The sequence below is a fragment of the Mus caroli genome, unplaced genomic scaffold, assembly GCF_978045245.1.
Source record: "Mus caroli unplaced genomic scaffold, Mus_caroli_1 scaffold_19, whole genome shotgun sequence".
NCBI lineage: Eukaryota > Metazoa > Chordata > Mammalia > Rodentia > Muridae > Mus > Mus caroli.
In genome coordinates this window covers 39,148,327-39,171,273 of record NW_028227274.1, presented here as the reverse complement: position 1 = coordinate 39,171,273, position 22,947 = coordinate 39,148,327, and the positions used below count along the sequence as shown (strand labels likewise).

Genomic DNA, 22,947 nt, shown 5'->3' with positions numbered 1-22,947 from the left:
AAATAGGCAACACATTAAAGCTTTGCTCTGAGATAGAATGAATACCTGTGAGAGTTTTGGTGGGATTCACACCCTGCTTGACTATTGATGTGTGCTGCGGCTGTAAAATACTGGGGAATGGTTTATCTGTCATGGACCTGTACAACGCTTGGGACATATTCTCCTTGATTCTTTTTTTGTCACATACAAACAGGCTGAGAGAGAAGACAGCTATGATGTACAAACCTTCAGAATTCTCCACATTAACATCAATTAATAAAAGAGCGGAGATTTACATGAGGGAATTAATTTACAGAACAGAGATTTGCATGAGGGAAATCTGATCCAGTAGTGGGCTTTGGATGCTCCCCAAATTGATACAAATTCAGAGATGTATTATATCTAAAAGTTTCATGGTAGCCCTGAGTTCAATGTTGATTAATGTGGCTCAAAAAGCCAAATGCTCCTTCTTTTGAATTTTTCATAATCAACCACATCTACTGCCTGAAATCTGGATAGCAATAGTTTTTAACCTTGTTTACCTTAAATCATTCTATTGCTTTATTTAAAAGTTTGGCTCTGTATGAAGACAACTTTTCTGAGAAGAATATTTACGCAGTTACAGGAATTGGGTTTGTTAATAATGGTTTCCATTTCAGGACTAAATGTTTTGCATACATTATCTTACTGAATACCATAAAAATCTTCTGAGATCAGAGTCGTTACCCTCACTTACTGCAGAAGCAACCAACTCTCAGGAAGGTTATGTAAGCAACCCTGCCAGTATGTGTTTAATATATAAAGTTTCCACTACTACTGATTGCCAAATTCAGGCTCTCAGTCATACATTACATCATTTTCTTTCCTTACTTTTTTATTTGTTCTTTGCAGTACACTTTAAGGAATCGAGAAAAATAGTTATTGTCTTGTTTCAGCCACTGACATGCATGGATCACAAAAAGATCTTGGAAAATAATCACACTTCTTATAATCTCTCACTTCTTTTTCTTTCTCCCTTCCTCCCTCTCTTTCTCCATTTCTCCTTTCTTCTCTCCCTCTTTTCCTCCCTCTATGTGTAGAGAGGGAAAGGGAGAGGGAGAGAGAGAAGAAGGGGGAGGAGGAGAGGGAGAAAGGAAGAGAGAGGAGGCGGGATGGAGGGGGAGAGTGAAAGACTGAGTGAGAGATAACTTATGAGAGAGTAAGCAGGTAGAAAAGGCTGGTGTGGTTAGAGCAGAGGCAAGGCACTGTGCTGGATTGAGAGGCAGGAGAGAGACACTGTATTCTCAGATTATGTTCTGGGTTTTGGCCTCCATCCCTATAACAATGGTTGGTACAGAAAGGTTTTAAGTAGGGTAACAGTATGATCAAGCTCAAACTTTCAACTGATCATCTGATCACCAATGGGAAACAGAGCAGAATGTGACATTAAAAGGTGAAAGTTGTTCAGGTTTGTGGCAACTGCAGTGGAATCTTTATCCCATTACAATGATTGGCTCTCAAGAGGATGAATTAATAGCAGTATTAGGATTCTGGGCTGGTTAGCCCTGAGATAAAGCAACCTTGTGATCTGATCTGTGGGATAAATGTATTTTACAGCTAGGTAAACAAGTGAACAATACTTCTTTGTGACACAACTGTGGCTACCATTTACTGACATACTGGCTGCTATAATCACTGCTGTGTATTTGCAGCCAACACCTGATCTGCTTCTTTTTCTCCCTTCACATCAACTAATCTTAATTGACCAATTTGTAGTGATACCCTGCATCACTAGGTGTGATTAGTCTAAGGGTAATCCAGTGGTTTCCCAAGTAGTTGACTTAGGAATACATGTTGACATACTTCTAGTCAATGATGACGGGGGCCAAGGAGTATGGGACTGTATTCCTCAAGAGAGTTTCAGTCTCATAAAAGAAATCTTTGGGAAGTAATGCTAGAGAAGAAGTCAAGGGTTAGCAGAGCCTGTGGGTGGCGCAGCTGGGAGATTAGAAGGAACATTGGACCTGATTTTAACAGTACCATTATGCCATCAGGAAACCAAATCAACCACTTTCAGATCTCACTGTCTTTGACTTCTTGTTACACGGGTTTATCAAACCCTTAGATTGAACTTAGGTATCTTCCATTCATGAGCAAAGGTTTTGAAACTAAATAAGCCAGGTGCTCAGGCTTGGAAGAGATGATTGGTGCTTGTGAATGACTTTTTGTATCTGTAATGTGGATGGTAGTTATATTTGTTGCATTGAAACATAGTTGCTAGGTTTATATCATAAAGTATAGCTTGTGTGTTTAGTTTAGTACCTAAAGTGAATTTGTCCAGTCTGCTGTTGCTATGGAGATGGTTTTAGTCTTTTCTTATATTGGAGTCGGTGAAAATAGACTCCAATTATACATGGCCTCATGCCTACAGGACATTCAACAGCTAAGTGTTTGGAAATAAACTGACAGCTATTTTTCTATGCCTAGATTTATCTTAAGTTTTAGTGTTTAATCTGAATGTATGCCTGGGACTGCCCCCCTCTCCCTCTCCCTCTGTCCTCTCTCTTCCTTTCTCTCTCCATCTTCCTCCGTCTTTGTCTGGACATAAGATTAATTAGATTGGTTTTGATGATGATTTAATGGGATTCTTAGGTTGTTAGAACCACCAACTGGGTAATTCCAGAGCAAGAAACTTCCCTTGGCTGTAGTCTCCCTGTCTTTGAGAAGGACTTCTACATGATTGATACTGTGTAAGACTCATCTTGTCAACTTTTACTCACTAGCTCTGTCACAAAGAATATTGAGTCAAGAACCTTGATGTTTCTGGAATGTGCAGATCAACAGCTCCATTTTTTTCCCTCAAATTCTAATATGATGTTTGGATCAATGTCAATGGTTTAGAAGTTGTGACTTCCAAGATGAATTTGTGTAATTTAAAATCCCCAATTATTTCTTACCTTGCAATACTAAGTCTGAAAGAAAGTAACCAATCAATCAATCAATGAATGAATCAATCAGTCTATCAACCTTTCTCTCTCTACTTCTTTCCATCCTTTCTTTTTTCTAGGATGGATGCCTACAGGAAGAAAGCTGACATTTGAGTGTAACACATGATACCAGGGGCTGATCTGATATTACTATCTCCATGTAGCAGACCCAGACCCAGAATTAGTTGCAGTAACATACCTAAGTTACTAGTTAGCAGCTAGTAGAGGTAGACTTTGAAATGAGGCTTGCTTCACTACTGGCAAAACAGTATCATGTAGCAAAAAGCTGTGGACAAAAGTGTGACCTTCCCTTGGTATTAGGTGTTAGGTAAGTTTGTCCAAAGTGGTCCTATCACTTACTGAGGTGCAGTTCTCAGCATATTGATGAGCTCTGGGCCTGTCTCCTCATGTGTAACATGAATAATATGAGTACCAGCATTAAAGACTTATTGTGGGGGATGGAAAACCTAGGGGCTTCCTAGGATATTGTACCTATTAAATGTGCACCCTTTTAAACCCGATTTCTTAACTTTATGTACATGAGTACACTTTTGCTGTCTTCAGACACACTAGAAGAGGGCATTGGATCCCATTACAGATGGTTGTGAGCCACCATGTGGGAATTGAACTCAGGACCTCTGAAAGAGCAGTCAGTGCTCTTAACTGCTGATCTTTCCAGCTCTAATTGTGCATCTTAAATAAAATAGCATGAGATGTTCTTTTCTATTAGGTCTTTGTGTCTGGGTTGCTGCATTTCCACTTGGAAGTGATGCCATTGGATCTATTGTCATGGAAACACAAGTGCTTGTAGATGAATTGCTTTACCACAGAGCCCAAGCATTTCAGGCTAAGATTGGAGTGTAGGTCATTTAGGGGTGGGAAGAGAGTAGATTTTATTTATATATTTTCTTGCTTAAAGGTGCTAAAACCATTTTTTTTCTTTATGAATTGCCTTTTATGAATTGATGATGTAAGTCATCAGACTTTGTTCTATTCCCCACTCCCATGGCTCTCCCCATCAGCTCTCCTCTTCTTTTGCTGGTCACCAAAAACTGCCCCCACTTCTGTTTTCAGGACGCTGTATGCTTTGTTGATCTCTCTTGCTACCCCCTATTCTCCTTCAGAAGGTTCCAAGTCCACAACTTTCATAGTCCCATTTATTGGATCTTTGAAACAAAAACAGCTGTGTGTTTTCTATCATACCAAGCACAGAAAGAGACATTTCTAAAGATGCAGAGGGAAAAAAAATCTCACTGAAGATGTTAAGTAAAAAGTCAACATTTCTACAAGCCTTCTTAGACATTTCAAGGATTAGCTGAAGGTTCTAGAGCTTAACTTTTCATATCAAGGCTTAAACATTTAAATATAATTTCAAGTGGAAGTCCAAATAACATGTGTTCCCTCCCTCCCTCCCTCCCTCCCTCCCTCCCTCCCTCCCTCCCTCCCTCCCCCCTCCTCTCTCTCTCTCTCTCTCTCACACACACACACACACACACACACACACAGACACACACACACACACATTCACACACACACATGTACACACATGTGTACAATTTCTCATCCCCTTTTCTTCTTTTATCTATTAACAGAGCCTATCTTTTCTTATCCATTTTAATCCCTTATCTTTTGTCTCTATGGTAAGGTCTTTTACTATTTTCTGTTGGTCATGTATAAGTAGTTCTGTAACAACTGCATTGGTTTTGAATCTGTTCTATTAATAAACCTCCAAACTGGAATACGTTCCATCAGAAAGTAAAGACTACACGTAGAACAATACTCCACCTAAACTCCCTTCTCTGCCTTTCAAGCTGGGACCAGGGAAATGCTTGTCTCTGTATGCTATACAAGATTCATAAATTGTTTCATAAAATGAGGAAATATTCCATAAATACACACAATTAATAACCATGTTCCCTGGGGCTGATGAAGGCCCTCACACTTCCACAGAGCTGAGAAATGGTACTGTCCTTCCCTTGTCCTTTAGATTTCTGCCCTGGGTACCACTGACCAGTAACATGGGTTCAGAGTAAGATAAAAATGTAAAGTCTAAGGTTTCACTTTGTGTGTATGCACTTTTGATATTTTTCATGCTTGGAACTGATTCCTTATTTTACTTCCAAGTATAAGCCCAACTTTCCTTTATAGAATCTGCTCTGACCCATTAGTACACATGGTTGGGTTGAGTTGATTTATCAGCTTGCTTCAGGGATCTGACTTACAGGAACCTGACTTATCAGAAAATTCCATCTACGTGATTGGTTCAGTCATTATGATGCAAATCTCCTGCTGGCACTGCTAGGAAAGAACACTCTCTATGTATACCTGCAGCTTACTGACCAAAGCAGACTTGCATGTTTGGAAAAGAGTGGACAAGTTATTAGAGAGGAAATAGGAATCTAGGAAGAAGTCATTGGAGCATTCTGATCTAGTGTTTGGTGTCTCTGTGCCCCAACTTTTCACTAATATGCAGGAATAAAGAGTTCGATTTTTTAAAAAAATATGTTCTTTAAAAAATTTAATTAGTTAAATTTGTTTTTATGATTTGTAACAAAAGGTCTTCACTAACTAAACTGAGGTACAAAGCATGTCATAATACTTGTATGAATGAGAGATCTTAGGTACCTAAGATGGACAGAGTAGCAACTTGAATTGATATTGAAGGATGCATGAAATTTTGCAAGCAAAGTAAAGTGGCAAAAAGCATGCCATGGAGGAACAATGTCATCTGAGAAGACGAATGGTGAGGGATTTAGGGTGAGTTGGATATCTGGTTGTAGTGGGAAGTGATGAGAAGAGGCTGGAGAGATGGACTGGATCACAAATGTCTTGGGATTTATACAACGCACTAAGGAGTCACAGAGAGCTGATGTGATGGATCACGTGTGTTAGATTGTTAATGATGGAGAAGAATAGGACATTTTGCTGCAGAAGGTGGACTTGCAGACTGTAACGAAGATACATGTGAGCAGTAGAAGGTGAACAGTGTCGTTTGGAAACAAGGACGCCCATTTTTACTATTGCATCTAAGGCAGGTGTTGCTGGCTGTCTGGTGGCTCCCCTTCCCATTTCAGCATTCTCAACATCATGTTTCCCAGAGCCAGTGGGATTATTAACACTGCCACTCTGAAACCCATCTGCCCTTCCAGGCTATTCAGTAAGCAGTCAACGTGGATGGATGGTGGAATCAGGGTTGACTCTTAATGAGAGAGAGAGAGAGAGAGAGAGAGAGAGAGAGAGAGAGAGAGAGAGAGAGAGAGAGAGAGAGAGTCTGTGTGTGTTGTGTGGTGGGGGATGCTGTAGCTGCTGCAACATCAGGAACCTAAGAGAGTCTAACTTCTCTCAATGCAAACAAAAGCTTTGACCTGGCAGCCAGAACAAAGCCAATTGGACTCTGAGGCTGTCGCTCTGTGTAATGGGATGTGAGGCATGTTGCATTTATTTGAGGTCACAGCTTTAAATCTGACACATGGTTGCAAGAACTGCTGTCTGACAGCTCCTTGGTGGCTGCTGTGAAGTGAGTTATGCATCTCAGGGCCATTTCCAGTAGCATAGAATTATTGCTGGAGTGCTGTGAATAGTGGAGACAAGGCTGTTTCATCCTCCTTTCAAGGCATTTCTGTAGCCACTTTGGGGTCACTGGGTTAAAGGCTACAAGTGAGGGCTTTCATTGGAGGAAGATACTGGTTGCTGTCAGCAGAGTTCTGAACTCTTCCATTGGCTCAGAGATACAATTTTAAAGAGCAGGAGTTAGAATGGCTTTGTAGTTGAAAAATTACTACCTCCTCTCCCCTAGCAGAGAGACACTGTCTCCTCTAGATCTGTCAGATAAAATAATCTTTAGAATAGCATCCAGTTTACATCCCAGTTAAGACAAATTCCTCATTGAAAGGCCACTTGGAAGGGATCTGGTTTGACATTTTCTGAAAGTCTCCTCAGTCTTTTCTCAGTGCCATCTTCCTCTTGTTCAAGTAAGAAGGACTACATACAGTTATTTTGAGGGAACCCAGTGTTAAGTTATGGCGAAGCAAAGTGATCTAAAGTAGAGGAGTGTTTGGGGTCCTCACATTTCAAATGCCTATTAGTATCTGTATCTTCAGAAAATTGTAAAAAAGAAAAATGTAATAAAATACTATCTGTAAAAGGGATATCCACCTCTTAAGCAACAACCACTGGTAATAATTTATATTACTCGACCACAAGGGCAGCTTAGACGGATTGCCTCTTGTACACAGGAAGTGAGAATCTAATGGAATAGCTTGCCCAAGCTTTGACAACGGCTGGTTCTATCCCTTGTCAGTCTGATTGTTAGAACAACATTGTTTCTACTCATTCCCTGAGTTGCCATGGTATACATAGACAGTGGTTTGGTCTGAAACAGATGTCCCCAACATACATAAAGTAGGGCTACTTTTATGTCCCTTTCAATAATGGATGCCAGGCTCTCTGCTGGGTAATTAAGCGATTTTCTCACTTCTTAGAACAAACCACGTCTTGGGTCCTATTTCTTTCTTTCCCCATTTATAGAGAAGAAAATTGAGATCCCAGTTACCTCACTCAAGGATTCCTAGATGCTAAGGAGAGATGGGGTTAGGACCCAGATCTACTTTGCTGCAATGCATACACATCTGACAACAAGTCGGGTATATGTTAATAGAAACCAATAAAGGCATATGGAACTGTCATAGGGGACAGAAAAGAACTTTGAAGAGCAAACCAACTCAAATTAAACATTGTGACAATGATAAAGCAGCACAGGAACTGATATGACCCATGAGAGGATGAGATTGGGTTGGAGGGTTCATTGTGTGTGCATTAGATACTGTGCTGGGACAGAGTCTTGAATAACCACATACCTGGGGAAGTCTTGAAAGAGAAGATGGCTTTTTCTTGCCTTATTCTTTCTTGTTTAATTTTGCTATTTAAATTATTCAGAGACATCCATAGCCCATTTATGTCTTTCTTCCTATATGAAGCTTTCCTGTGAATCCTAACAGCCCTACTCTCTGTACCACAAAATGCGACTTCTCATCATACTGTCCAGCTGTGGCTATTATTGTTTCTGTTCAGTGGGGACCAGGGATGGCAAATGCATTTCAAATCAGATGCGCACTCTGAAAGATTGAGAGCAGCTATTGAACTGCTGGTTTCAAAGGGTTCTAAGGCTTCATCTGAGATCAGTAAGAAAGGTCACTATGATCAATTAGTGATGTCTGTTGTGGGGCATGTTGGTGTAGGGGAGGCCTGTGTATCACCCTTAATTCCTGATTCGACAAACATGTAGCTGCCCTTTGAGAAAATGATCCCTGGCATCTTCAGCCACAATTCCCTCAGAATGCCACTTATTTATAGATCTACTGGTTCTGTTTCTCATCTCACCTAGAGACTGAATCTGTAATTCCAAGAGAATCAGAAACTATTGTATAAAATTTCACTGCAAATTATAGACACAGATTCTGACCTTCAGGTTTGAAGACAAAATAGCTGCTTTCCAAACAGCAGCTGTCCTTTCCTTTCTTCCCATGTTGTAACCCAGCAAGTGTTAAACATGGGATTTAAGAATGTGGCATGAAAATCAGGGGAGGGAGTGGGTCAGAAACACAACACCTTTAAGTTGAGATAGGTTTCCATGTCAGTACTAGTGAGGTCATTTTTTTCCTTATGTTAATCCAGTCACATTTAACTATCCCCTTTCTTTGATATGACAGTGTCTGGTTTTCTTTTCAACTTTCCTATTGTCAGGGAGCAGATGGCCAACAGGTAAGAATAGCTGGCCCATGGCTCTTCTTTCTTGAGATGTTATTAATATCACATAGAGCAAAGAGCAATAGCTGTCAGGCTTCATACACAGTCTGAGAATGGTATGGACAAGTGCCTGGGCTCCAGAGGCATCACATTGGATCTGAGGGAAAATGATTGGTAAACAGAGCTTAGTGCCTGACAAAGCTGTGAGGTCAGCATTGTCACAATGCTACTTCTGTCTCTTCCTGTAGCCACATGACATCTTTTCCCTTCCCTGCTCTGGGATGTTCATAGCCTCCAAGGAGAGAGAGAGAGAGTGCTTCTTAATTGCTTCTTTTTTTCTACCTTGCATTCTAGCTCATGTTCCCTCAGAGTCTTCACTCTCAGCTTTATTATATTCCAGCTAGAACAGGTTGGTAATCAACCTGTGAGTCAGTCATGACCCTGTGGCAAACCTGCATCTCCAAAATTATTTACATTACAATTCATAACAGTAGCAAAATTACAGTTATGAAGTAGCAGTGGAAGTAATTTTATGGTTGACAGTCATCACAAGATGAAGAACTTTATTAAAAGGTCACGGCATCAGGAAGGTTGAGAACCACTGGTCTAGAATAAGTTAGTCAACCAATGTATTCCCTCACTTCTCGTCTCAGTTAATTTTCTGTTACTGTGATAAAATACCATGAAGAAAAGCAATTGACCAAAAAAAAAAAAAAAAAAAAAAGAGTTTATTTTGGTTTACAGCTCCCGAGATATAAGTGTCCATTATGGCCAGGGAACACAGAAGCAAGTGGCAGGCAGGATGCTGAGAGTTCATGACATTCACCACAAGCACAAAACAGAAAAAGGAAACTGAAGTAGGCTGAGAGTTTACATTGCCAAAGCCCATACTAGTGACACACCAGTCCTTACCTACTAAGTTTCACCAAACAGCATCAACTTAGAAACAACTATTCAACTTTAGAAGCCTATGGGGGACATTTCTTATTCAAACTTCCACAGTATTTTTTTTTTCTACCACACTTAATTTTGTAGGGGTGGTGATGTGGGGAGATAGGACAATATGAAATAGCCATGCAAGCTGGGATTCTTCTATTCAGACTCCTGAGTTCTGGAAATACAAGTGGGTACTACTTGCCATCCTGTATTTTCCCTTCTAAGTAGTAAGTGCAATTCTTTGATTTTGATGGTTTGTATATTTTTTAATGTCTTGGAATGATTTCCCTGGGCAACTTTCAGGCAGTGTGACAGGACAGGGGAGGGGGGATGCTTATGGTCATAGCAGTTTCCTGTGAATCACACAAGAGTATACTCTTCTCAGTTGTGGTCCAGCTGTAATGGTGTGTGAGCTTACATTTGCTCTGGCCTCCATGTAGATGAAATCACTTTTATTGGCACTCCTAGCTGCCCGAGAGTCTTCTCTTGTTTTCCTTTGGAACAAGACAGAACTCTCAGGAACTCCAGCACAATGCTGCCTGGATACTGCCATGCTTCCTGCCATGATGATAATGGACTGAACCTCTGAGCCTGTAAGCCAACTAAATGTTGTCTTTTATAAGAGTTGTCTTGGTCATGATATCTCTACAGCAATGGAAATCCTAACTAAGACATGTGCCAAGGGAGACAGTATCTTTACTGAAACATAAAGGCAGCTAGACTTTGTATACAAATCCGAAAGGCAAAGTTAAGTATGGACAAATGCTGGACCCGGAAATCACTGTCTGAGAGTGTGTCATTCCACATCCTGTCTCTGGAATGCAGCTTGTTGCCTAGTGTAGGGAGCATACTTATGAACTATTCACAATCTACAGAATGGGACTTAAGTTTCTATTGTTTACCCTCCCATGCCCAGTACAAGGCTGCCTCGAACCCAGTAATCCTGTATGTTACTCCAAAGATTAAATGTTTGAAAGGGTTTTTGAAATTATATTTTTATGTAATGGGTTTTGATCACATCTATCCCTGCCCCTAATCCTTCATTTCCTTCCATTCTATTTGGTCCATTTAGTCACTTAAACTGTTTATTTAATAAACCTACTGAGTTTACTTAGTGTGGTCTCTGTGTTTGGGTATAGGAATATCTCAGCTCTACTAAAATATTTTTAAAAGTCTAATTAGATATATATGTTTCAACACTCAGATGAAAACGGTTGCTCACCTATAATGAACATTCATTTAGTTAATCACATGGGCACCTGTAATTTCAGTCACATATTAATTTAAATATGCTGACCTCCATTTAAAAAATCTTGAGACAATTTTCCTCACACTCTCCATGTGTATTTTGGAAACTAGGCTCGTTGACATTCTCCCCTTTCTTTTGATTCTATTTCTTCTTTAGATTCAAGTAGTTCAAAAGAAACTTAGGCTGTTGCCCAAAGATATTTCAAAGTTGACAGTGTCATACTAAATTATGCAGAGCCCCATTGGCACCAGTCAGCCTGCTGCTGGTTCTGGCATCCATTAAGTCTCTTCAAGGGGCCCTTTGGTGGCTTAGACAACTTGAGTATTGCTCTTAGTGCTTTGCAGGGGCCAATAGGTGAGCACGTTTTCCCCAAAAGCCCTGGAATATAGCAGTAAGCTTTCTTCTTGGGTTTACTTTTGAGGATTGTTCAGTCTAGAGAATCATGAGGAGGGACTGGGAGCTGATGCATGAGGAACGGAATGGGGAATAAAGACACAGTGGTTTGATTTTGCCCTGGGCTGGACTGTGAAGGCTTTGGAGCACCAGGTTAGAAAGGCCTGTGGAGAGGATTGAGTCCAGCGCCTTCATAATTTAGAAAAGAAATGTGCAAACAGTTTTCGTTAGGTATGCTTCCCAGGATGTCTCTTTCTTTGACTCTGAGGCCCAAACTCTAAACCGATCTCTTTCAGAGCAATCTATTCCTTTCCCGGTCTTGCTCATTATTAATTACAAATCCTTCAGCAGGAGGCTTTAGCATCTAGGTACCTGAGCCTCATTATCTTCAAAGTGGAGTAATAATCTCCACAGTGATTTTATCACCGAGATGAAAAGCTGTAAATGAGGAGCCCATGTGAGTCTGATGCCAGGCCTTCATGTGTGGGGGCTACTATAACTTTGTCTCTACTGTTATCAGAAGTTGTAGGTCTTTCCCAGGCAGCAAATACACTCTCCACAGACTTTCCTATGTCTTCTTCTTTAGCCCCTAGGATTAGGCACAATAACCCAACAAAACCCAAAGCTAGCAAGAATGCTAGCTATTATCAACAAAGTTGGATTACATACTACCCAACAGCTCTTTTTTTCTTTCCCCTATAGAACTCTTAGTGACCCTTTGAGTTCAGATCAAATATTTTCTGCCCATCATCATTTTCTCTGCACACTGAGAAGATGATGCTCTGAAGGAAAAAACATGGGCTGGGGGTGGGGTGGATGGTGTGTGCACATACTCCTAAGTGGTTACAGATTTAAACCTAGCAAACAGCATGAGGTATGACCCAAACCATATTGCCACCGGACAGTCTGAGTTGAAACGAAGGACAGTCCAAAGCCACAAGCCTATTATTAACCCGTCTCTTGTCAGAGAAGATGAGCCCAGCTTCTGACAGAAACACTGAATTGGATATTGGTGAGAACTTGTCACTAAAGTCCTAATTAACAAATGTCTCATGGCTGCTCCGCAGGGATAAGAGATGCTTTCAGAGTCCCAGAGGCATTGGCTCAGCAGTGTTCGAAAATATATCAACTGTCATTTTTTCTCTTACCATAACTGAAGCACATGATTTTGAAACATCTTTTTTGTTGTTGTTTGTATTTGAATTGCCAGATCTAGAAAAACAAACAAACAAACAAACAAACACCCAAAAGTGTATTTGGCTTGAGGCTGAGTGACCAGAGACCACATTCTGAAATTCTTATCTCTGGACCCAAAGGTTAATAGTAATTGCAAAGGATGGACAAAGTAGTTTCTAGAACGGGCCAAGGAAGGCATGCTAGTGGCCCCTGTCCCACCATACCTCCCCTACCCAAATTTAAGCTAGGAGATTCATTTCTCCTCTTGATTCCAGGTAGACTGCAGGTTTGAATATACCAGCATTCATCCTGCAGGCTTACCTTACTTTTGCTAATTAACCTACTTAATATTTCTCTATCATGTACTATGTGCATTGCACAGTGGTGGTTTGTATGGGTTGTCCTTTAAGCAGAAGTATAGTCTAATATGGTGGGAAAGTCCAGGGGACAGATGAGGGGGTGACAAGGGACTCGATACATACAAAGTTCCAGTTCGAGTGATTCAATGCACCGAGACTTAGTTCAATTTTAGAGCCTGGCTGTTGGTGAGTGCTCTCTGGGTTTTGGGGACTAACAATATGCTTTTTTTTTTCAGTTAGAAAGTGAATTGTGTAATGATTTGCTAATCTCTGAAGCTGATTCTTAACCCCATCTCCTCCCTGGTCAGCTGGCCATTACCTAACTCCAGCCTCAGCTAAGGTAGGCTTCCTTGCTCCCTGGTGGCTCCATTTTGCAGGCACAGATCTCTTGTACCTCTTTGCTTCCTTTTACAATGCTCTCAACTTATAGACCACAGGTGGTGGCAGCTTCTTCTTCCTCTATGATTTCCTCCTCCTCCTCTTCCTCCCCTCCTCCTCTTTCTCCGGCTCCCCCTTTTCCTCCTCCTTCTTTTTATTCTCCTTCTCCTTCTTTTTCTCCTTTTCCTTTTCCTTTTTCATAGAGGTTAGGAAGGGAAACCATATCACATGCATTACTTCTCTTCCAGGACACTTTTAATCTTATGACTCTAATTCAGTTTATTTATTTTTCCTTAACACCCAACCTGTAAGCATCTTGCTTCCTTCTAAACCTGCAGGTTCTGTCCCCCCCCACAAAAGTGAATGTGATGATAAATCTGGGTACACTTAGTGGAGGTGTCTGGGCTGGTCCTGGGTGGGTTGTAACTTGTCAATTATCCTCTGGTCACCATTTCCACTGAATTTGCTATTTTGCCTTGACTTTTCTTTCTATTTTCCCCCTAAGTTCTAACCGTTGACAGATCCCAGTAACAGGGGCAGTTTTGTCATGTTCTTTCCCCATCTTATCTTTTCTGCTGTCAACTGTAACTTCTGTGCCCACCACATGGCTAGCACAAGTGTTGCTCAGTAATGCCCACGAAATTGTCCACCATGCACGGACTCTATGTGACTTGTCAGGTGCCCTGTTACTGCAAGCATTAGTTTATTGGCTTGCAGGATATGAGAGGAGGTGTGGGAATGATTTCATTTCTATTACCAAAATGCTGAGGGGCTGCAGAAAGGTGGTGAATGGAGACTGCTTAACACTCTCTGGATGTTAGCAGGGGAAATTCACATGAAAGCCTAACTATAGGCTCTCTCTTCCTTTTGAAGAACTAACCTTGGCTATTCTGTCCTGGAGGCAAAGCAACCTTTGAGAAGTCCATACTGTGCCTATGTATCCGCCAGCACTTAGGAGCTCATTTCCTTTCAGCTAATATCTCCTTGATGAGGCCAAAGGGTAGAGATATCTAGTAATTGCCTGGCCTCAGCTTTTTTTTTTTTTTTTAACTTAAAATTTTCCTTCCACACTGGTTCCCTATTTTAAAGGAAATTCACAAATTGAATCTAATTTAAGAGAAAGAACAGCATAGTCACAGGCCAGAAAGCCCCAAACCAATATTATATCCTTTTGTGCATGCTGTGAAGTCTATTGAACTAGCTATTATTATTGGTCATTGGAGCCTCTCTTTCCAGAAGGTCTAGAGACAACCTTTGCTCAATAAGAATGATGATAAATATTCCATTTCTTCCTGTTAGTATTAAGCTGATATTTATTGAGTACTGATTAAGACTAACCATTGTGCTTGGCATGTTGCTTATATGTTCTGTTCAATCTCCTGTGCAAAAAAAAAAAGTCTATGAAAAAGGTAGAGTGCTTTAGGATGTCTATGCTGCATGTGAGGAGGTAGACAACAGAGGGTTGGTGTCATTTTCTCATGGAATAGATACCAAGTAAGTTAAAGATGCCAGTTGAAGATGGGGACCTTTCTGTTTCATCCTGTTCTACCTGGTGCTAAGCCTGGGATAACCTGGATAACTTACCGCATGAAAAGCATCATTTCCTAACGGAGGATCCAGCAATACCTCTCCTGAGCATATATCCAGAAGATGTCCCAACCGGTAAGAAGGACACATGCTCCACTATGTTCATAGCAGCCTTATTTATAATAGCCAGAAGCTGGAAAGGACCCAGATGCCCCTCAACAGAGGAATGGATACAGAAAATGTGGTACATTTACACAATGGAGCTACTCAGCTATTAAAAGGAATGAATTTATGAAATTCCTAGGCAAATAGATGGACCTGGAGGGCATCATCCTGAGTGAGGTAACCCAATTACAAAAGAACTCACATAATATGTACTCACTGATAAGTGGATGTTATCCCAGAAACTTAGGATACCCAAGATATAAGATACAATTTGCTAAACACATGAAACTCAAGAAGAACGAAGACTAAAGTGTGGACACTTTGCCCCTTCTTAGAATTGAAAACAAAACACCCATGGAAGGAGTTACAGAGACAAAGTTTGGAGCTGTGATGAAAGGATGGACCATCTAGAGACTGCCATATCCAGGGTTCCATCCCAAAATCAGCTTCCAAATGCTGACACCATTGCATACACTAGCAAGATTTTGCTGAAAGGACCCAGATATAGCTGTCTCTTGTGAGACTATGCCAGGGCCTAGCAAACACAGAAGTGGATGCTCACAGTCAGCTATTGGATGGATCACAGGGCTCCCAATGGAGAAGCTAGAGAAAGTACCCAAGGAGCTAAAGGGATCTGCAACCCTATAGGTGGAACAACATTATGAACTAACCAGTACCCCGGAGCTCTTGACTCTAGCTGCATATGTATCAAAAGATGGCCTAGTTTGCCATCACTGGAAAGAGAGGCCCATTGGACTTGCAAACTTTATATGCCCCAGGACAGGGGTACGCCAGGGCCAAAAAGTGGGAGTGGTTGGGTAGGAGGGTATGGGGGTCTTTTGGGATAGCATTGGAAATGTAAATGAGGAAAATAGCTAATAAAAATATATATTAAAGAAAAAAGAAAAGCATCATTTCAGGAACCTCCCTTCTGTGCATACCGGAAGCTGCTTCTGAAGCATTTCAGCCTGAAGGCCAGCTGGGTTCTCACTGCAGAGACTCCCTCCCCAGTTGGTGTGCATTTTGGGGGCTAACATCTAAGCAAATGGGTGTTATCTGAGATACTTCAGTGTGCAGGAGACAGGCGGAGCACGAGAGCTGTGACTGGAGGATTCCTCTCCCTGTGTTTAGCTCACACACAGAATTTAACAGTGAGAAGTAGGCTGAGAGGATTGCCCACAGGACCTGAGCTTTAGAGTTCTCCATCTTGCAAGCAGGAAAACCATGCAGCAGAAAGTAAGCCATGCCAAGTGGAGTAACCCATTGACCTCTGGCTCCCGGCTGTCAGTCTCCACAGACATGGTGCAAATTTGTTTCAGAAACACACACACACACACACACACACACACACACACACACACACACACACACACACACAAGAGGCAGCTGTAGAGTTGGGGTCATTTGCAGTCTTCTGGCTCCTGGCTATCACTCTGAAGTTATCTTATGCCTTATCAAAGATGGAATGGAACTGATTACCAAGTCCTTCACCACACAAGCCTCCTGTTGTCACAGCTTCTCAGCCTTCTCTTAAGCTACAGCTTGGTAGTATAGCAAGCAGTTCCCTTCCCAGAGAGCGTGTGACTGTGTCCACAAGCTTCCCCATTTCCTGTTTCTTGTTATCAGACTACCAGTGAGACTCAGTCTTAAACAATAGGTTCCCTTTGAAGGCGATTCTTGGCCACACCCCTGTAAGACAGGGACCTTGTCTGTGGGGGAACCACTGTCTCCCTAAAACCCTGAACTAGATTTGGGGCTTGCAAGATCTGTGGGCTTATTTTGTGGGGAGGGTTGCCAGGTCTTTTTGCTAAGACTGTCTGGATCACCATCTAGATGTGACTTCTACTTCCCCCTTCTACTCCGTGGAGCTGCACGACTGGAGCCCTGTGCTGTTTGCTCCTTGTTGCTGGGTTGCCCTTCTATTCCTATACTCTTGTCACTGACCCACCCCCACTCCAAACCTGTCTTGCGATTTGTGATGCTCTTCAGTTCCTCCTCTTTGTTATCTTGAATTCACCTTCACTGTGTCATGTGGAAGCAGCTTATAATATGCTATCTTCCACCGGAAGTCACCAGATTAGTTCTTGCATAGTTTCCTTTTTTATTTCACTATTTGTCATTTGAAAAGTATGCTTCTAAGACTAAACAGCACCTAAAATGTGAAACACCATTTAAGCCTGGCAGCCCACATATGGGCAACCCGGGCTGGCGCAGACTTTTATAACAAGAATCTGGAAGTATTGAGCAGTATCTACATTAGTTTTCATCATAACGCACAAAGGGACAAGAGGTCAAGGCTTTCTCCTTCCTGATTCCTAGGAGTTTACAGAGGGATAACACGCCATTAAAAAGATTTATTTAGTAAAACTTATGAATCAAAGCTCACATCATGGTAAACTGTAAACCTGTTGAAGCTTTCTCCCCATTTGCTTTGTTCCACCTTGCTACAAAGTTCTTCTTTTAAAAAGCTTTTAAAAGTTATATTTGTGTAGGTGTGTAGGAAGGTGAGTGAGTGCTGAGAGAGATCAGAGGATGTTTTGAGAGAGCTGGTTTTCTACTGGTAATAGGTGGCTCTCCCAGATTGAATGCAGGTCATCAGGCTTTGGTAGCAAACGCCTTCACCTGCTTCACCTGCTTAGCCACCTCGATGGCCCCTATAGAGAGGCTCTAAATGAAACATGAAACCATGTATTTGAACTGATTCCTTTCACCCAATACCATCATCCTTCATACAGTCCCCAATGGATAAACTCAAGAGAGTGTAATGACAACTGTGATAAATATGATTCATGCCCCCAGATCTTGTATTACATAGCAAGTAGAGTATAGGAGAATAAGAAAAACATCTGAATAAGTAGACTAGTAACTAACTAACTAAGTAAGTAATTTTAAATAGTGTCAAATGATAGAGAGTTCAACAAAGGAATGGGGCAGAGGGTGTTCTTGTATATGTGACAGTGAGGTGATGGGCACTTTATTGTCTTAGGATAAAAGCTGTGTTGTCTCTGCTATAGTATCGTGAACCATGGTTACATGAAATGATGCCTTGGTGGGTGCCAGTATGTATTATAGCATCTTTAGTGGGAAGCACAGTTTGTAACTCTTAAGCCTAGTATTGCACAGACCACATGGCAGCCACAATAATTGCTCTCTTAGTTTGTATGATAAATTGTGGACCTGCTGCTGATGCAGAATCTCTGGAGATGCTTCTCACATTGTATTGGTTGAGCGACAGTGAGACTGAACAAGGTGCTTCCCTGGTTCCAGTGTACTCAGAGAGTTAGGGCAGACAATCTTGATGTTCTTTTCATAAGAAAATAATGTTGGCTGCTCTGGTCCTTATGTGTCTTCTCTTCCTTAGACTGGACTTTTCTTCCAATTGATTATCCATGACTCAGCTCATCTTCAGATAGCTTTTTTCTATAAGTTAAGTGGATTCAATTCTGAGAACTGCTTTCTCAAGCAGTCTCTTGAGAAGACCCAGGGGCTTGTCTAAGAAGAGAACACAATAATGAAAATGTCTGGACATAGTACAGTAAAGAAACAAAGGATAAAGATTTTGAGTCTGGGAAACCTAGGTTTGAGTCCTGTCCATTATCCAGGGGACTTGGAACATGAAGCCAGCCCTTCTGCAATCGTGTTTGCTCACCTGTAAAGTGGGAGCAACGGTAATATCTACTTTGTTGAATTTTTTTTATTAGGTATTGAAGAAACAGTGTACATAAAATGTCTATTGTATGATGTCCCCAAAATGTTAGCTGCTGTTATTATTTAGGTACATCCGCAGCCCTTTAGAACGAATTGACTTTACTTGGTCACTTTCTGATCTAGATTGAATGTAGCTGATCTCCTGGGTGAGGCCTCTGGACTTTACCTGGATCCAACAAAGAATAGAAGTTTATTCTCTGCCTGATAGCTTCCTGCTGTGGGCAGTTCACTTCCCCTTTCCATTGATAGAGCAGCTCTGATGAAAAGATGTTTGAAAATGGTGAAAATAACTGGCAAAGGGACGAAGAGAGATGTTTTACCTCTAAAAGAAGTACTTGCTTAAAAAAAAAAACATAAACCCTGATAATTCAGCTCTGCTTTTCCCAAGGCAACGATTTGATTTCTGGGTTAGTCTTTTACACACGTGCATGACGTCAGAGTTTGGAACCTTTTGTCTCCCAAAGAACTCCCAGACAATTTTCTGTTGTTTTAAGTCCTGAGACTCAGAATATTTCATCCCCCTTAGATATGTATCTACTTCTTCTGGTGCATAGAAACAGCTGTTTAATGGCTGCCTAGCAACACTGCTCAGTGGCTGAGGACAGACTGTGAGATGGTCCATGCAGCCAAACACCCAAGGGCAATTAGAAAGACAATGTAATTACACAAATTGGAAATAGGTCAGGATTTGGGACAAACACCCAGATGCCTGGGAAAGTGGCTCTGGGATCTGAAAAGCCCCTGGAGTGAGAAGTTATTTGGGTTGCTGTGCCTGGGGGCCCTTCTTTGTTTTTCTCTAAGCACTTAAGCAGAAAGAGTGCAATTCAAAGCACACTCCTTGGAGTGGGTCTGGGCCGGGTTTGGCAGGGTATCTTGGTATCTGCCTGCCGGTAGATGCATGTTAAGGAGGTAGACAAGCACTGTGTTTGGTAACTGCTCCCCTCTTTAGGTGAGCAAGGCAACATTGTCTAACTTCTCTGTTGTGAGTTCATTCTTAGGTTGTGTACCCAGAAGCTATCATATGCAATCGGGTGGATTAAGTGGGCTGATAAAAGTAGCGTTTAGCAGAGTGTGAGGCAGTTGGCAAACAACTTAGCAGGGTGTGAAACAACGCAAAGTCTGGCCCTCGGCTGTTGTTGCCTTCTACAGTTCTTTTCCATGTGTTTACTTTTCATTGCAGAGATTTCATACTCCCCTTGTGGTCAGTCACCACAAGGGCAGGTATTTGTTTCACCACAGACGCATAGATTCTGAAGTGTATAGGTCAAGTGTTGTGCATGTACATATTCAAGTCGTCCGGTTTATGGGAGTCACCCAAGGCCATAGACTGTTGGTGACTTGTGGTCTGGAAGCCAGAGCAGGCGTGACTAAAGTTTTATGAAGCTGCTTTGTTTCCAGAATCAAGGGGTTTTGAGAAAAAAAAAATCAAGCCTGGCTTCATCCAGGTAAGCTGGAGAAATGATGTGATTGTGCGGAGCCAGGCTATCTCAGGGAGCAAAGAAAGAGCATCAGTGGAAAGTCTCAGGCTGGGGCCAGACTGGCTCACCACCACACTCAGAAGGTTGGATTTTCGCAATGTGTGATCTCTGACAACTTCTGAAAATCACTTTTCAGTTTTCTCCTCCACATTGAGGAGATACTACCATCTTCTCTGTAATTTTGAGTATGTCGAAGGTCATGAATGTAGAGTATTAAATGAAAGTCTGATGCATGATATGCAGTTAATACAGCTGATGTTATGTGTTTCTTAAAAATTAATATTTTCACCACTGTATCCTTTAGCCCTAAGATAATGTTAAAGTACACAGTTGTCTTTCATACAGTGACTTCTATATTACTTAGTGCTGTAAATATTTATTGAGGACTAGTCCAGACTCTGTGATGAGTAAGGTGTTACTGTTTTCCTTAAGGAATTTACATCTCAGTTGAAGGGGCAGACATAGAATCAATCCAAGACAGAAGACCTCCAGGGCACTAAACAGAAGCATCCTCCTTAAAGGAGGGAAACAAATTAATTCTGTGTCAGACTGTCTGAGAAGGAGTCTTCCGAGGAAAAGTCTTGATTGGCAGATCTCTGGGTGTGGGCATCCTTCTGGAGGTCACAGAAGCTGGAGGGTTGGGACATGTGGCACATGGCCTGATAATAGATGCCCAGTCTCTCTGGGTGCTGCAGAAGAATGTTATGTAAGAGAGTGAAAAGTTATGTAGGGTTCCATGCTAGAGATCTTGAATATGTAAATTAAAAATATCTTCTAAAGCAATGACTTCATCCACAACCCCCCTACCCCCCTTCCCTCTATAAACAGTGTTTACTACTTAGTGTCTGCTTCTGCCAAGTTATGTTTTGTTAGTAAACCAATGAAGTAGATTGTGATTTAGCAAAGGAACGTGACAAAGCACACACAGTTCCATTAGAATGTCCTGGGAACATCAGTCGTCAGGGAATAGAGGATGCCTTACATCAGGGGACACTACACTAGAGCAGTAGGAGAGGGTGTTCTGTGTGGGGTACCTTTAAGCTGAGATCCAAGGAAATGATTGAAGGTGAATGAACGAAAGGGATAAAGGGAGAATATTTTGAGTAGAAATCTATCCTGATTTATACTTTAGGCATGAGACCAGTCATGAAGGTCTTAGGAACTGCAAATGAGTCAAGTATTGGTACAGTATTAGGTACAGGAAATTAGAGTTTAGAGGGCCAAGAAGATCATTAAAAGCCAGGAACCACTGGAGATCTTGGATGTTAAATAGACATCTGTGGAGACTTGAAGTTCTGCTTGCTTTCAATATAGGGAGTCAGAGTGAATGACCAAAAATCCATTTGAATTTCAGAAAGATAGGACTGTCAGCAGAGTAAAGTGTGAAAACTGGTAGCAAGGAGGCAATCCGGCAAGCCACTGTGGTGGTCATTCAAGTATGTGCCACTAAGTATACTAAAATGTAATTTTTGTGGAATACTCCTCCATACCTAGCTAGTGTCATGTCCAATGTAGTTGGTTGTAATGGTGTGTGTGTGTGTGTGTGTGTGTGTGTGTGTATGTTTGTGTTGGGATGCAGGAAAGGTGGGGTTGAGGCTTCTGCACTTTCCCAATGGGAAGAGGAAGAGGTCCTTTCTACGGGAGACACTGGAAACAGGACTTTAGTGTCCTATGCAGTGTGTGATGGGTATATGGTTTGATCTTTAAAAATTACTCTAAAAGTGGTTGCTTCTCCTTCTAAGAGTCCTCAGTTTGCCTCTGGGGATGGCGAGCATTGTCCGCTGACTCTAATGAAAGACAAAGGCGGCAGCAACTGTTAGAGAGAGATGTAAGCAGGGTGCTGATTTGAGAGTAATTGTACGTACTTCTCAAGTTCTTCTTTTTCCCCTTAGGAAATCAGAGCAGCAAGCAGCATGACATCAGAGTGGATGTGCAAAGCTGCCTGCCTCGGGCTTGTTGATTGGAGTGGCCTTGTACAGCTATGGAAGATGACTGAAGAGGATTTCCTTGGTTCAGCAGACATGTAGCTTATCTTTTGTATGGCTGACTATTTGCCTCTGCTGTTGTTAAGAGGAAGGAGAGAGCAAATGAGAATTAGTGTCTGTGTTCATGCTAAACCTGACATTAGAGCTGGGGGAACCAGAAGAGATCATGAAACAAATCGGACTTGAAAATCAGTCTGGGGGGGTGGGCGGTGTGATGGTTTGTATATCCTTGGACCAAGGAGTGGCACCATCTGAAGGTGTGGCCTTGTTGGAATAGGTGTTACCTGGTTGGAATGGGTGTGTCACTGTGGGTGTGGGTATAAGACCCTCACCCTAGTTGCCTGGAAGTCAGTCTTCCACTAGCAGCCTTTGTATGAAGACATAGAACTCTCAGCTCCTCCTGTGCCATGCCTACCTGGATACTGCCATGCTCCCACCTTGATAATAATGGACTGAATCTCTGAACCTGTAAGCCAGACCCAATTAAATGTTGTTTTTTTATAAGACTTGCCTTGGTCATGGTGTCTGTTCACAGCAGTAAAACCCTAACTAAGACAGGGGGTAAGGACCTTAGTTCTAGGACATACTTTGCCTCTGTTTTGTTTTGTTTTGTTTTGTTTTGTTTTGTTTTGTTTTGTTTTGTTTTGTTTTGTTTGTTTGTTTAATTATTATCACAACATAAAAGTTTCTGTATGCTTACTGACCTGAAACAATAAATAGGAACTTACGATCTGAAATGCGTGTATGATTCAAGAGTCTGAGCATGTGCTAACTCTGACCTCATTTGGAAGCTTGGCTTGAGGAAGAACCACTTCTAATCCCCCCAAAATTGCTTTCAAAATTAATTACATATGGATGTAGTGCTCAATTTTCTGCCATCAATGGACTTTCTAGTAGAAGCAG

At 41.6% G+C, this 22,947-nt stretch overlaps 1 long non-coding RNA gene across 1 annotated transcript in view; it reads left to right on the top strand.

Annotated features, from left to right (window-relative positions):
- Positions 1-22,231, top strand: part of LOC147000260 (uncharacterized) — a 108,123-nt gene extending 85,892 nt beyond the window's left edge. Inside the window, exon 3 of the long non-coding RNA XR_015046069.1 lies at positions 21,952-22,231. This is a non-coding gene — a long non-coding RNA (uncharacterized LOC147000260). The remainder of the gene's footprint in view (positions 1-21,951) is intronic.
- Positions 22,232-22,947: the final 716 nt, after the last annotated feature.